The following is a 13,909-nucleotide window of genomic DNA, read 5'->3' on the forward strand; positions in this document are numbered from 1 at the left end:
ATAGTTCTTTTTCATGAGAAAATTCAATTGTTTAATCAAACTGCTCTTAAAATCCTTTAGTTCAATGATGTCTCATCTATAAAAAGTGAGGAAAACAAGAAACTCTTGAAGACTGAGAGTTTTATTGAGCAACAGAGAAATCCACATCTTAAAAATGCTTTTTTTAATGAAAATTTTAACACTGGTATTTGTAGACCTTTAAATCTCTGGAAACAAACTTCAAACACAATTTACACAATGTTTTATTTGACTTTATAAGTAAAACCCTTTCCATATTTGCTCATTTTAATCTTAATTAATCATGAATGATCCCCAACCATCTGGGTAAGAGCCCAGGACACAAGGAGGTAATTAATAAACACAAATTCGTAAACTAGTGATTCTTATCAAGAAGCTGGGAGTCTATTATCAAAAAATAGATTCCAAATCCCCCATGGACCTTAACAATCAGACTCAGCAGATTTTACAGATTCACTGAATTACAGAATCTCCTAAGTACAAGGAAACTTAGTTATTACCTAATCCACTCACGATGGAATGCTTAAACCCTGCTTCCATCATCTCTACGCAAAGCGTCACCCAGTCATTATACAAGCACTTAACATCTATACTACAGACATTAGGTGCTTGTGGTGAAAATGGGCCGTATGGCAAAGTACTTATTAAGGGCCAATGGAGGGTAATGGGCTAAAGAACAGTAGAAACAGGGAATGTTTCAATTAATTTTCCTTGGAGATTTAGATTTTGAACTCATGCCACAACAACGACTTTATCTCTCTTTATTCAAGAAAATAACCTACAATTTCTTTATACTTTTAAAGAATGGCTTTCATCTACCAATATTCATTTGAGTATATATCATACATAAAATATTTTGGAGAACTCATTGTGTGGTATGAAATAGCAATAGATCATTTTAGCTACTGGCATTAGTTTCATATCCATAGAAAAATAGATTTTCAATTTTTTAAATGTTTATTTTGTTTTTGAGACAGACAGAATTTGAGTGGGGGAAGGGCAGAGAGAGAGGGAATCACAGAATCTAAAGCAGTCTCCAGGCTCTAAGCTGTCAGCATAGGCGAGCCTGAAGGGGGGTTCGAACCCATGGACTGCGAAGTCATGACCTGAGCTGAAGTTGGCTGCCCAACCTACTAAGCCACCCAGATGCCCCTAAATTTTGATTTTAAAATGAATGCTAAAAGTAGTGGAAAAGATGCTGTATAAACTCGCGATTTTATTAAGAAACTATTTTCCAAGTATTAAAGAAAAACCACTTAGAGGTACTTTCTCAACCAAGAAATGATTCAGTATTCCCTAACACATTCATATAGACAGAAATCCCACATATATTTTGAGAATTACACATAATCACATAATTGGGAACTTAAAATATCATATCCCAAATTGCTAATTAAAACATTTACTATAAAGACTAAAAATATACAGTATTCATGGACTTGTACTTAATGTAAAAGTTCTAGTAGATTTTTCCCCAATAACAGGCCCCTGGATCTTTATTAGATGAATGATGATTAGAAAGAATTAAAAGACAGGGTGTTATATACAGTGAGTGGGTCTAACATAAGTGATTTAAGTCCAAGTAAACAAGGAAGTGATCATGGGGATAGGAAATACACAAAGCAAGACATATGCTGAAAACTTCCTGAATCTGATGTAAAATAGAAAACCACAGAATAAAGATTATAAATAAAAATAAAATTACAAATAAAAAAATAATGCAAATTACAAAGAAAAACAAATCCAATGCATAATCCATTAAAAAATCATAGTGATATTTCGATAAATACAATGACAAACTATTCTTAAAAGCAATCAGAAAATAAATGGAGATTGTTTTCAAAGCAGCAACAGGTAGAATTGTAGATGATTTTATAACATAATCAAGGGGTCTGATAGTAACTTAATAATGCTGAAAGGAAAGATCTACCTACTAGAATTTCATACTTAGTGAAAATTTCTTTAAAAAACAAAATAGATGTTTAGAAAACAAAACAAAGCATATAGAGATTTTGAAATTAGCAAACCTGCACCAAGTTAGATACTAAAGAATATTCCTTCAGTGAAGGAACATGATGTCAGATGAGAATTCAGAGATATAGAAAACAACAACAAACAATGATGAGATCCTAAGAATATGGGGTTGGTTAATCTAAATGACTGTTGACTACTATGTTACTAGTAATATCTAGTAGTGTTTAAGTAATATGGATACAGGTCAGAGTCCAAGTGGGAGCCAGCATGGAGGGGTGTGGCACGAGGTCACCACAGCATAGCTGCAGCAGGTCCAGGTGCAGGAGGCAGTGGACTCCATGGTGACGAGTCTAGAGAGGAAGAACACCTGGAAGATGCAGGACCTCACGTTCCAGTGTAGTGCCAGCTGCTGTGAGAACAGCCAGGCGTCCATGCATCAGGTGCACCAGTGCACTGAGCGCAGCCGTGTGCCTCTGGTTTCAGCCCAGGCACTGGTGACCAGTGAGTTGGAGAAGCTCCAGAACCGCCTGGCCAGGTGTACCATGTATTACAATGACAAAGCCAAAGATTCAATAGATTAGGAAGTAAAGAGCTTCAGGTGAAGCAGCAGCTGGAGAGTTGACCAGGTGTGTGGATGACCACATGCACCTCATCATGACCATGACCAAGAAGATGAAGGAGTCTCTCTTGTCCATTGGGAAATAGAAGTGTTTGTAATTGGCCATCAGGGCTGATGGCAGGAATCTATTTAAGAAGAGAATTGGGAGTTTTGGTCTTTTAAGTGAAATTTATGAAGAAATTAAGGATGGCAGCAAGTCTGAGGCATGTGTCACCTCCCTCTGGACACTGGTTCCTTGATGTTTCAACCCCAAAAAGTGAAATGGAAAAAACTGGTGCTGAAATTTGGGTCAGAGTGCAGGAGAGTTTTTGATAGCCTTAATTTCATGTATCTGTGCTGTCACTAAGGCTCTCCCTTGTATCAGCCAGAGCCCTCCAAGGTACCAGATTCTTTTTTGGGCATAGGCATCAACAGGCTGGCTGGTTTCTCTAACCTGCTATAATCCGATGGAGTGCAAGCAAAGGTATTTCTGTTTGTTGCCCACCACCTGTTGACCAGAAGGATCACCAAATCATTTTCCATATGATGCAACACAAAATCTACAAGGTCACCAATTTACAAAAGAAAAGAAAAAGGTTTCTGGGCCTTTGTTTTGCTTTGTTTTGTTTGATATACAAGGGCATGACCTTGATTTAAGATGTAGAGTTTGGAGAGGTTGTTTAAACTTTCAACAGTTCCTTGTGGGTATGTTTCTGGTTATCATCAAGATGTGGAGATTCATTTCTTAAAATACGCATTACATCTTTCAGCTAGAAAACCCTGCAGAAACATGGGAGGTAACACTGGGAATGGGAGGCAGACCTTCCCTCCCATGGCTGCCATGATGGGCCCTGAAGCTATCTGCTACAGGACAATCTTACAGTGACACCCTCTCCTGAAGGGAAAGGGGGTTTGATTGCAATATATACCGGTATCCACAAATGAAAATTGAAGGAGGAACTGTTACTTTCTTAATTAAGGGAGTTATTAAGTACTGAATTTGGAAAAACCTGGTTTTTATAGGATAAAATGAAAGGAAAGCCTAAACTCAGCATTGCTTATTTAGCTCCCTGAAATCAGCATCCTACTGACACAATCCCTTGACAACATGAAGGCCAAAAGAGAAAAAGTAAGCAACTCAGGGGTGAGTTTAAGCAACTCACTTAAAACACAAGAGGGTAACCCCCACTTTACCGAATACCACGTCTGACTGGGAGCTTTGTAGCAAGGAGTATTCCTGCCCCAGCTCTGCACCTTATCATTTTGATAAAGACCATGTTGTCTTTTTAACCAAGAATTGCTTGAAATGATAATATAGCCTGTGTTTAGTGTTTCAAGACTGTGAAATATTTTCCTAGTGGTTCAGTTATAAAAAATAAATATGATTTAGTTTTTTCTCCTTAATAAATAGTAAGTGAATAAAAAATAAATAAATACAATAGATGCTATAAAATTACATCAAAAATAGCATATATTTTAGGATTTGGATAAATAAAGATCTTTTCCTTATTCAGGAAGAGAGGGTAAGTATCACTTAACATTAGTTTCATAAGATAACGATAGACCTTTGAAACTGTAGGCATTCCTGAGCTAAAATTATAAATGAGTGTATAATATTTGAATATAGAGAAAATAAAATTTTGTAAAGTGATTAATCAGAAATAAAGAGAGAAAGATAGGATAAATAGAAAACATAATTAGATGGTAGATTTAAACCCAAACATATCAGTGATTAAATTTAAATCATCTAAATTCTCTTATGAAAAATGAAGAATGTTAGATGAATTAAAAAAAACATCATATAGATGGTTATTATTATTATTATTATTGTACCAGAAAATGGAAAGGATTTGTTTTGAAAATTTTTTTAATGTTTATTTAATTTTGAGAGAAAGAGAGAGAAATAGAGCACGAGCAGAGGAGGGGCAGAGAGAGAGGGAGACAGAATCCTCCAAAGCAGGCTCCGGGCTCCCAGCTGTCAGCACAGAGCTCGACGCAGCCTGAACCCACAAACTGTGAGATCATGACCTGAGTGGAAGTCAGCCACATAACCTACTGGCACCCTGAAAAGGTTTTGTTTCATTTTGCTTTTTGTTTCAAGTTTTTATTTGTTTAAACATTTTTTATTGTTTTATTTATTTTTGCGAGAGAAGGAGAAACAGAGTGTGAGCAAGGCAGCAGCAGAGAGGGAGACACTGAATCTGAAGGAGGCTCCAAACTCTGAACTGTCAGCACAGAGCCAGATGTGGGGCTCGAACTCGGGAGTCATGAGATCATGACCTGAGCCAAAGTTGGACTCTTAACTGACTAAGCCACCCAGGCACCCCTCAAGTTTTTATTTAGATTCTAGTAAGTTAACAGATAGTGTAATATTGCTTTCAAAAGTAGAATTTAGTGATTCATCATTTATATCTAACACCCAGTCCTCATCACATGTGCCCTCCTTAATGTCCATCACCCATCTAGACCGTCCCACACCCACCTCCCCTCCATCAACCCTCAGTTAACTTCACTTAAGAGCTTTTTACAGATTGCCTCCTTCTCTTTTCTTCCCTTCCCCTTCATTCATCTGCTTTGTTTCTTAAATTCCACATATGAGTGAAATCATATGGTATTTGTCTTCTCTGACTTATTTCACTGAGCCCAATACACTCTATCTCCATCCACATTGTTGCAAATGAAATGATTTCATTCTTTTTGATGGGTGAATAATATACCACCATATATACATACCACAGATTCTTTATCCATTTATCAGTGGATGGATATTTAGGCTCTTTCCATAATTTGGCTATTGCTGATAGTGCTGCTGTAAACATCAGAGTGTGTGTGTTCCTTCGAATCCATATTTTTATATCCTTTGGATAAATACTTAGTGCAAGTGCTGGGTCGAACACTGTATAGATTAAAAGATTCAGCTGCCAGCTAAAGGATAAAGGATAAAGAAAGGCTGAGAAAGAAATGATGAAAAAATATATATCATGCAATGTTTATATATTATATGTATTATATTAATGTAAGATAAAGTAGACCTTCATATACCAGGGATATAAAACAATTTTAAATAGTATGCCTAAATTTGTCAAATCTAAATGAAAGCAAAGTGGTGGATTTTTAAATTCAAAAACAGAGAATTCTGAATCATTCCTGAATATCATTCTCCTACTCCTACATTTATTATCTTCCTGGCCTTGGTGGATCTCATTTTTGTTCCTTTCTTATCTGTCAAATGGGGACAGCAATGCTTATCTCATTAGGAAGCCAAAATAATTAAATGAAACATGTGAAAGCATCTAATAATTTAATATTGCACATGATATAGTCTAGAAGTAAACATTTCACAGCATGAAATAGATTTTTTAAATTGAAAACATAAGGAGTGCTTTCGGTTGTTGATCTTGGGGAGAGATCAAGACTGAGAAGACAGGGACCTGGCCTGTTGTCTTGGCTTTGCCTTGGCCTTGCCTGGTTGGAACATAAAATGCCACACTGGGTCAGCCAATCTGCTCAAAGAGCCCCAGGCTCCCCATTGTTAAATGTCATTTACACTTGTGAGTATCACCTTCTAGGCTGCCTCCTTCCTGCTACCTCCAGCTGAAAATGTTTCAGAGATTGAATGAGGGCATCTCAGTACAGAAAGACATGCGTCTCTATTACTTGCCTTAACATCATCCCCTTCCCTGCTACAGCCAGTGACTGCCCAGGCAAGCCTGTATGTGACATGTCGTGGGAGGCCGTCCACACCACCCTATGGGAGTCTCATATCAGCCCTTGAAGCTCACCATTTCTTTAGCAAGAATAACTTCCTATAGATGGATTATTTTATTACTACTAGGTTTGACTTTTCTGAATTATTTTCACTTGACTCTTTGTGATAAAAGCAGAAGATAAACACCTGCCAGGACATCTCTCTCTAGAGAATTTTCCCTGTTTTTGGAGGTCGGAATTTCCCTCAATCATTGTCAATTATGTTTGTGTTATATCTAAGTATTATGTCAATGCTCTTGAGAGGGTATCTAGAGATTCCTTCAACTTAAATATAGCCTCCCACATTCAAATCTCAATGAAGCACACTACGTTCTTATTTATAGGGTTAATAGTTCAGAAAAGTGAAAGAACAGAAAATGATTGAATAATTAGAAGATACATTTCTTCAATCATCAATAGTTTGGTATGTTTGCTTCTTTTAATGCCTGTTATCACAGTGCTACATCACTGAAACACATTCTAAATTAAAATTCTTAGTATGCTGATTAAAAATTAATGTTTATTATAGTGATTATTACATTCTTTAGGAAAATACATAAATTATAATATTTATATAAAAAGATGTATATACACACAGTAGTTTTAAAGTTTTAATTATTATTTTTTAAGTTTTAATTATTTTTAAATGGAGATTTTGAATAAGCATATTTAAATCTTTAAAGCGGTAATATAAGACAATTGATGCATATGTGTGCAAGTGATCTTTTGTTGGAAACCTATTTCAGAGTCAGTCACAGCTGGAGCAGTCAGAGATGAATAATTACTGAGTCCAGGAGGCCACAGGGCATTAGGGTGACTGTCAGATTCTGAGATATTTTGGGATAGCTTCAATTATATAATGAATACAATTTGCATACTTTTCTGTAACTTGTTAATAAAATTACAAAGAAATTAGCCTCTGGTATTCTCATACATATGAAAGCAAATTCAGTGTTAATTTAAGCCAGAAAATGCTTCCAAAATGCTTCATGGCCACACCTCAAAATATTGTAGAGCATTTTCTTCATTCATTAAAAAAATTAAGTACTTCAATGGATAAAAATAATGTAAATAATAATCATGTATTAAACATCTATACTGGACATTCCTGAAGGAGGCTTACTCATCTTTCCTTTTTACTTTTGTCTCCCGCCATGGCAATTTCATCCTCAATGTTCCATTTGCATGCAGTATTCATAAGTATATTTTTAATTGATTTGAACACACAAAGAGCAACTGTTCAACTGTTTAAATTTTTGTCATGTCATTTCTGATGTAGTTAGATGGCCAGGACTGTAAAAAAATAATAATAATAGCTGCTTCCATCATATATGGCAGTGAGTAAACTTCTTAGTTGTATACCACTTTGGCAATTAAATGCAATTATGGATTCTCTCTTGTGAATATACTTGCATTCTCTCCCTGAAAAAAAAAAAGTAGCAGTACACACACACATCATCACATAAACCCAAACATGCACTGTCTGCTTCAAATATCTTAGGGTTTTCTGACCCTCCATGCAACCATGGTCCCAAGTTTAACAACCGCTACTCTATGGGGGATATGTATGTTTCTATTTCTTTCAGCAGGAGATTAGACATCCCGTTTATTTAAAAGACATAGCAAATATGTTCTAAATGTGTGTTCCAGAGTCTAATAATTAGATGGAGATTGGATATAAGATGTTTAGTACGTGCTAATTCTACAAAGATTATGGAAACAGGGTCAAACAGAAGTTGAACTGTGATACAGACAGCCAAGCCATGGCCAGCCAAGAAAGGATCTCTGAAGTGAATACTGCCTGCTAGAGTTACCTTGCAATAGCCTAAAATTGCTAGGATTTTATGCTTCTGTCTCTCAATCACTATAGGCAAGATGCTCTGGGAAGTACATGATGTCAAGTGAAGTGACTCTTTCCTGATGAGAATGATCCTGAGGAACTGATACCTAGGTACTATCTACTTCTTACCCTCCCCACCACTGGACAAATACTTTCTTGAGAGGGGTAAGGTCAGTTTATTCTTTGTGCCATTGAGATCCACTTCTTTCTGTGCATTTGAATAGATGACCCTCCAGTATTCTGGAGGGCCTCTCTTCCAGAGGGAAAATAGAAAAGTTCTATTAGTACGACTCTACCTCTGACCAGACTCGTTCTCAGTGGTTTATTTGACATTCATCTTCTCCCTCCATCTTTTACTCTCTATCCTATCCCTCTCAAAGTCAACTACTACCTTTTCAGTTTCTTATCCCTGAGGGACTTAAACCCCTACTCACCCTGTCTTTCCTAGCCTGGGGTGACTGTGTCTGTTCATTTATGGTCAAATTGGACACACAGGGACCAAAAGACAGCTCAGTCTCACATGTATTCCTGCTTGCCTTATTGTAAAATTGCAGCTCTGCCTCTTCCCTATTACCGTGATCAATTACTCTTGCTAAGAAATAATTCCTCTTCTTGCCTATTACTCCTTTTATACAAAATGCCCTAGTAACAGTCACAGCTCGTAATTCAATACTTATTATATCATTTAGAAAAATTCTTCTCCCATTAAGGAATGGAACTTGTAGCATTACAGAAGCTAACAATGCAGGGATGGGAGGCACAGTGTTCCCAAATGGCTCTTTGAGAATTATGGAATGTGTGGGGCACTACTTCTTAAATCTGTTAGTTCCAGGATTCGTATATTCTCCCTATTACAGAAATAGTGACATAGAAAGGTCTTTGATTTAATATGTATATGTATCCTGTGCAGTGTCAACCCATCCTTATAAAGTACTACCTCTGAGCTAGTGGTTCGGCTAAGACTGTAATAGACAATTGCAATGTTGTATCTGGTCAGCTGATTTGGGGTGAAGCAACATATGATGTGATATGACCAATGGATTCCATGATCCTGGACTTTCTCACATATCTCCTTTGCTTCAAAATGTCCACCTGACCTGATGTGGTGTTATATGGAACCTCAGGCTAGTGGATCAAATACTCAATAAACCCTCAGATATTAGTGCTGCCTAAAAGCCCATGAGTAATTGTATCTACTCCTGGAAGAAAACAAAACCAAAACCAAAAACTTTTGATCTTTCATGGCTGGCAGAGGACCTGTATAATCAATGTGATACAAGGTGACTAATTAGTCACACCAAAGAGAAGTTTCATATTATGGCCTCTCTGGGCTGGGTGGTTAGACATTTGACAATATTAATAACTAAATTAGCTTTGGTAGTAGCACTGTATGCTGTTAGGCTAATGAAAAACCTTAATCTCTCCCATTTTGTTCAAATGGTTTACTTTGCCATTGTGCTGTTAATGGACTGACCACTGATAGTATCAATGATGTCTCTCCATCAGACAATTGTGTCTACTAGGATATTTAGTGCCTCTTTTATGTTAGATTCTCTCTGATGGGCATTACCATATGACATCTTTACACTTTATGCTAGTGTCCACATATCAGTCCACATGCCAATTTTCTATACTTTCTGGTCCATGACTTACAAGTCATTTTGCTTAGCCCCCTAAACAGCCAGACAAGCTATCTGCCAATCTTATGAGTGGGCATGTACTCTAAACTTGGGCCAGTTCTCTTTCCACGTAAGGTAGATTTACTACCTTTTGGGCTGATTTTTCTTTACTACAGTCTTTCTAGGCCATTAATTGTGGATATTTGTTTTTCAGCTTGTACCCAGATATAGAGAGTTAACTTATCCATAAAATGAGCTCAGGCTTTTTTCCTCTCCAGGTGGATGCATAGGATCCCATGTATATTATAGGCATAAATTCATGAAGTGCATTGGTAAAGAAGCAGTAAGCCCCATGGGGTCCTGGGCTACCTGCTTATGTCATTTGTTGGAATCCTCTGGTCTCATTCATGCTCAGTCACAGATGTATCATTTCTATCTTATAGTGGTTTGTTGCCCAGCTTAAAAAAACTTATGAAAAAAAAAACTTATGATATGGTAGGTCTAAGATATGGTAGTTTATGATGGATAGTTCTGGACACATGGCCAAGATCTAGAGTTATATTTCTATAAGGGCTTTAAAGCATATCAGGAGCTGTTTCCCACAATGTGCATTATCCTTTGCACATTAATCCAAATCCATATGACACCTGTCAGCTTGTATGGCATAACCATTAGGGCTGCTTACATCACATGCTGGACACACTGTGGATTATTTCCATATTCTTAGCCATGCGCAAAGTTGACAACATACAGGCCCCAATAGTATCCCAGTATGTGGAATATGTTTCCCACAAAATGTGAAAAAAACTTATGGAATTCTGTGTTTCTTTCTTTTTGGTGGAAGTTGCAAAATACAATAATACAAGTGATACTTAAACGTCTCATTTGTAGAGGATACCCTGACAAGAATCTGACCTTTGGGCTTTTAAAAATATGAATAGGGTTTATTTCATAACTTCATGACTACTTGAGTCTTAGTAAGGCCTTCAGCTCGGTAGTCATATTCTTCTTATCTGGCCAAATGAACACAGTATTAACAATGTAATGAATCAATGTGATATGTTGCTGAATATCCAAACAACTCTCACCTTTCAAAGTATCTTGTGAGAGAAGATAAAAGAATCATTATAGCCAAGAGGAAAAGTAAATGTATATTGCTTTCCATTTCATGAGAAAATATTCTGTGTCTCATTATTGATTTGGGTTGAAAAAAATGAATTTTTCATATCAATGACTGTGTACCATATATTTGAACTCACATGAATATGTCCTAGCATAGATACTATATCTTGTAAGGATGTTGAAAGTAGGGTTACTACTTTATTGAATTTGAAATATTCTACATTTGGGGGGCCTTGGTGGCTCAGTCGGTTAAGCATCTGACTTTGGCTCAGGTCATGATCTCAGGTTCGTGGGTTAGAGCCCTGCATCGGGCTCTGTGCTGACAGCCAGCTCAGAGCCTGGAGCCTGTTTCAGATTCTGTGTCTCCCTCTCTCTCTGACTCTCCCCTGTTCATGCTCTCTCACTCTCAGAAATAAGTAAAAAACATTTAAAAAAATTTTTAAAGTGAAATATTCTACATTTATATTCCAATATTACTCTTGTTTCTGTAGGAGCCTGACTGGTGAATTAAGAGAAGAGACAATGGGGCCACTGCACCTGGATCTTTCATATCTTGAATAGCAGTACAAATCCCTGTCATGTTCCCAGAGATACAATGTTGCATTTGATTTTCTAGCTTTGTAGTGTGTGTGGGCTGGGGGAGAAAGTGTTAATTTCTGAGACTTCTACTTGGTCTTCCCTTTTAGGATAATTCTAATCCCCACAGAAAGAGAATCCAATATTTTGGTTGCATTATCTACCAAATACGTCGAATCCAATTATAAATTATATGTCAAATCCAATGCACTTCATAAATCTATGCTATGTCAAATCACTGATTAGACTTACAAACCTAGTAAGCTCATTGCAAGCCACAATTTTTCTAGGATGCCAGAATTTTTCTAGGATTTTTCTAGGATTTTTTACCTGACTCCCATGTCATCTCACTTTAATGGGAAGGCCATAATGACACACTGGTCTCTTGGTTTCAAATTCAATTCATACCTGTGTTCAAAGATCCTGAAAATACTTGAGTATTTCCCTTTCCCTATCATGCAATTAACTGAAAAATGGCCTAGTTCCTTGGGGAAGAACTGGGAGGATGATTACATACACTTGCTGTGGTGTTGCCAGTTCCTACCTCCAACACAAACATATATCACTTCCATCATTGAATTATGGGCATAAAAACCATCTGAGGCCTGAATACTAGAAAAGAAATTATACTGATATCATTTTTATTGAGTTGACCATTATTAGGCTACCTGTCATGGATCCTTGATTTCTTCTTCAGGTACATCTGGATATCTGCAGGTAAACTTTACATCTGCAGGTAAACTTGATATCTGTTTATCAATTTTTGCTTCAGAATTCTGTGTCCATTTAACCTTCATCATAATCTCTGGGCTGAGCCCCCATGGCTACCACTCTATGTTGACAAGCATAATAATTGAAATCATCTGGCATCTGTGACTAAGTGCTACCACCTAGTCTCTATATATGAGGGAACTTGTTTTATCACCATGGCATCTTAATACCACAACTTGATCAATGAATGTGGGCTGCCTTGTGAAGTGCATGACCTTGGGCAAGGTGGCTATCTTCAGTTGAAGTCAGTCTTGAAAGTGCTTTCCATATCTGCCCAGATCACAACAGTTTATTTTAAACAGAAGGATTCTTCTTCTTCTTTTTTTAATGTTTGTTTATTTTTGAGAGAGAGAGAAAGTACAAGCAGGGAAAGGCAGAGAGAAGGAAACACAGAATCCAAACCAAGCTCCAGGCTCTGAGCTGTCAGTACAGAACCCAACTTGGGGCTCCAACTCACTAACCACAAGATCATGACCTGAGCCAAGTTGGACACTCAACCAACAAAGCCATCCAGGCACCCCTTTAAATGAAAGATTCTAAACCAGATAATACTTACTGAAATGACTGTCTTGGAAATTTAGAGATGTGTTCAATTTAATATCTTATTTAAATAGCTCTAAACTCATATGGAAATGAAATAACTTTGTCAGACATTGCAGGAGGTGCAGGGGATATAATCATGAAAAACCAAACCCCGTCATTGTTTCCATGAACTTTGAATTCCAGTGGTAGTAGAAGGAAATATATATTGAAAAGAAAATCAAGTATGTAGATAAATTAGATCTTTTAGATAATCATAAATTCAGTAAACAAAACAAAGGAATATCAAATGGCTTTAATCGAGTTACAAGATCAAGGGTTCAGAAGGTGTAGTTTTGGAGAAAAGTGTTGGTCCTCTAATTAAAAGCAGAAGGCTATTCCAGACACAAGAAACAGCAGATACAAAGGCTGTAAGAGGGGGACAAGTCCAGGGCATTTGATGAATGGAAATTAAGGTGATGTAACAGGCTACAGTGAGCATAGCATTACATAACTCACCATGAGGTTAGAGATGAAAGCAGTGGTTAGATCATAGAGAATGTCATATGTCACAAAAAAGTATTTACTGTCTTAGAATAGACTAGTTAACAGATAGGTTACAGAACAGGTAACAGAATAAATTGTGTTGCAATGGAGGCAATACAAAAGTACAGAAACAACAAAATAGAATAGGTAGAGGGATCTAACCACCATAGAAAGGTGAATATGTAGACGCATTGAGAATGAAAGGTACAATGAATGAGAAGGTGTGTGATGCATGAAGGAGAGAGTTAGTACTAAATAAATCTACACCATGTCCTTCAATATCCGGAGTCCCAATTCTAATTTTCAAGTGTTTTTCTTACCAGGATAAATCTAGGCTTTCCTGTTACAATGTGAATAAATGTGTGGAGAAGTTAGAGTCCAATCCAGAAGGGAGAATTCCAACATTTAGGGAGGCAGTGCAGAAGAGGAAGAATTAGTGAGAAAGATGAAAAATACAGTCAGAGAGATAGGAATAAAACTGGGAGAATGTATTATCATAGAACCCAAGAGAAAAAAATCTTTGAAACCAAAAAGACCTAAATTAAAAGTATAAATTCTTTAAAGACTCAAATAAGAGGA

The 13,909-nt window shown here is 36.8% G+C and overlaps 1 pseudogene; it reads left to right on the top strand.

The window, feature by feature from the left end:
* The first annotated feature begins 532 nt into the window (after nucleotides 1–532).
* Nucleotides 533–2,697, top strand: LOC120249253 (annotated as a pseudogene).
* The last annotated feature ends 11,212 nt before the right edge of the window (nucleotides 2,698–13,909 follow it).

This window comes from Hyaena hyaena, unplaced genomic scaffold (genome assembly GCF_003009895.1).
Source record: "Hyaena hyaena isolate Hyena2069 unplaced genomic scaffold, ASM300989v1 scaffold_630, whole genome shotgun sequence".
Taxonomy (NCBI): domain Eukaryota; kingdom Metazoa; phylum Chordata; class Mammalia; order Carnivora; family Hyaenidae; genus Hyaena; species Hyaena hyaena.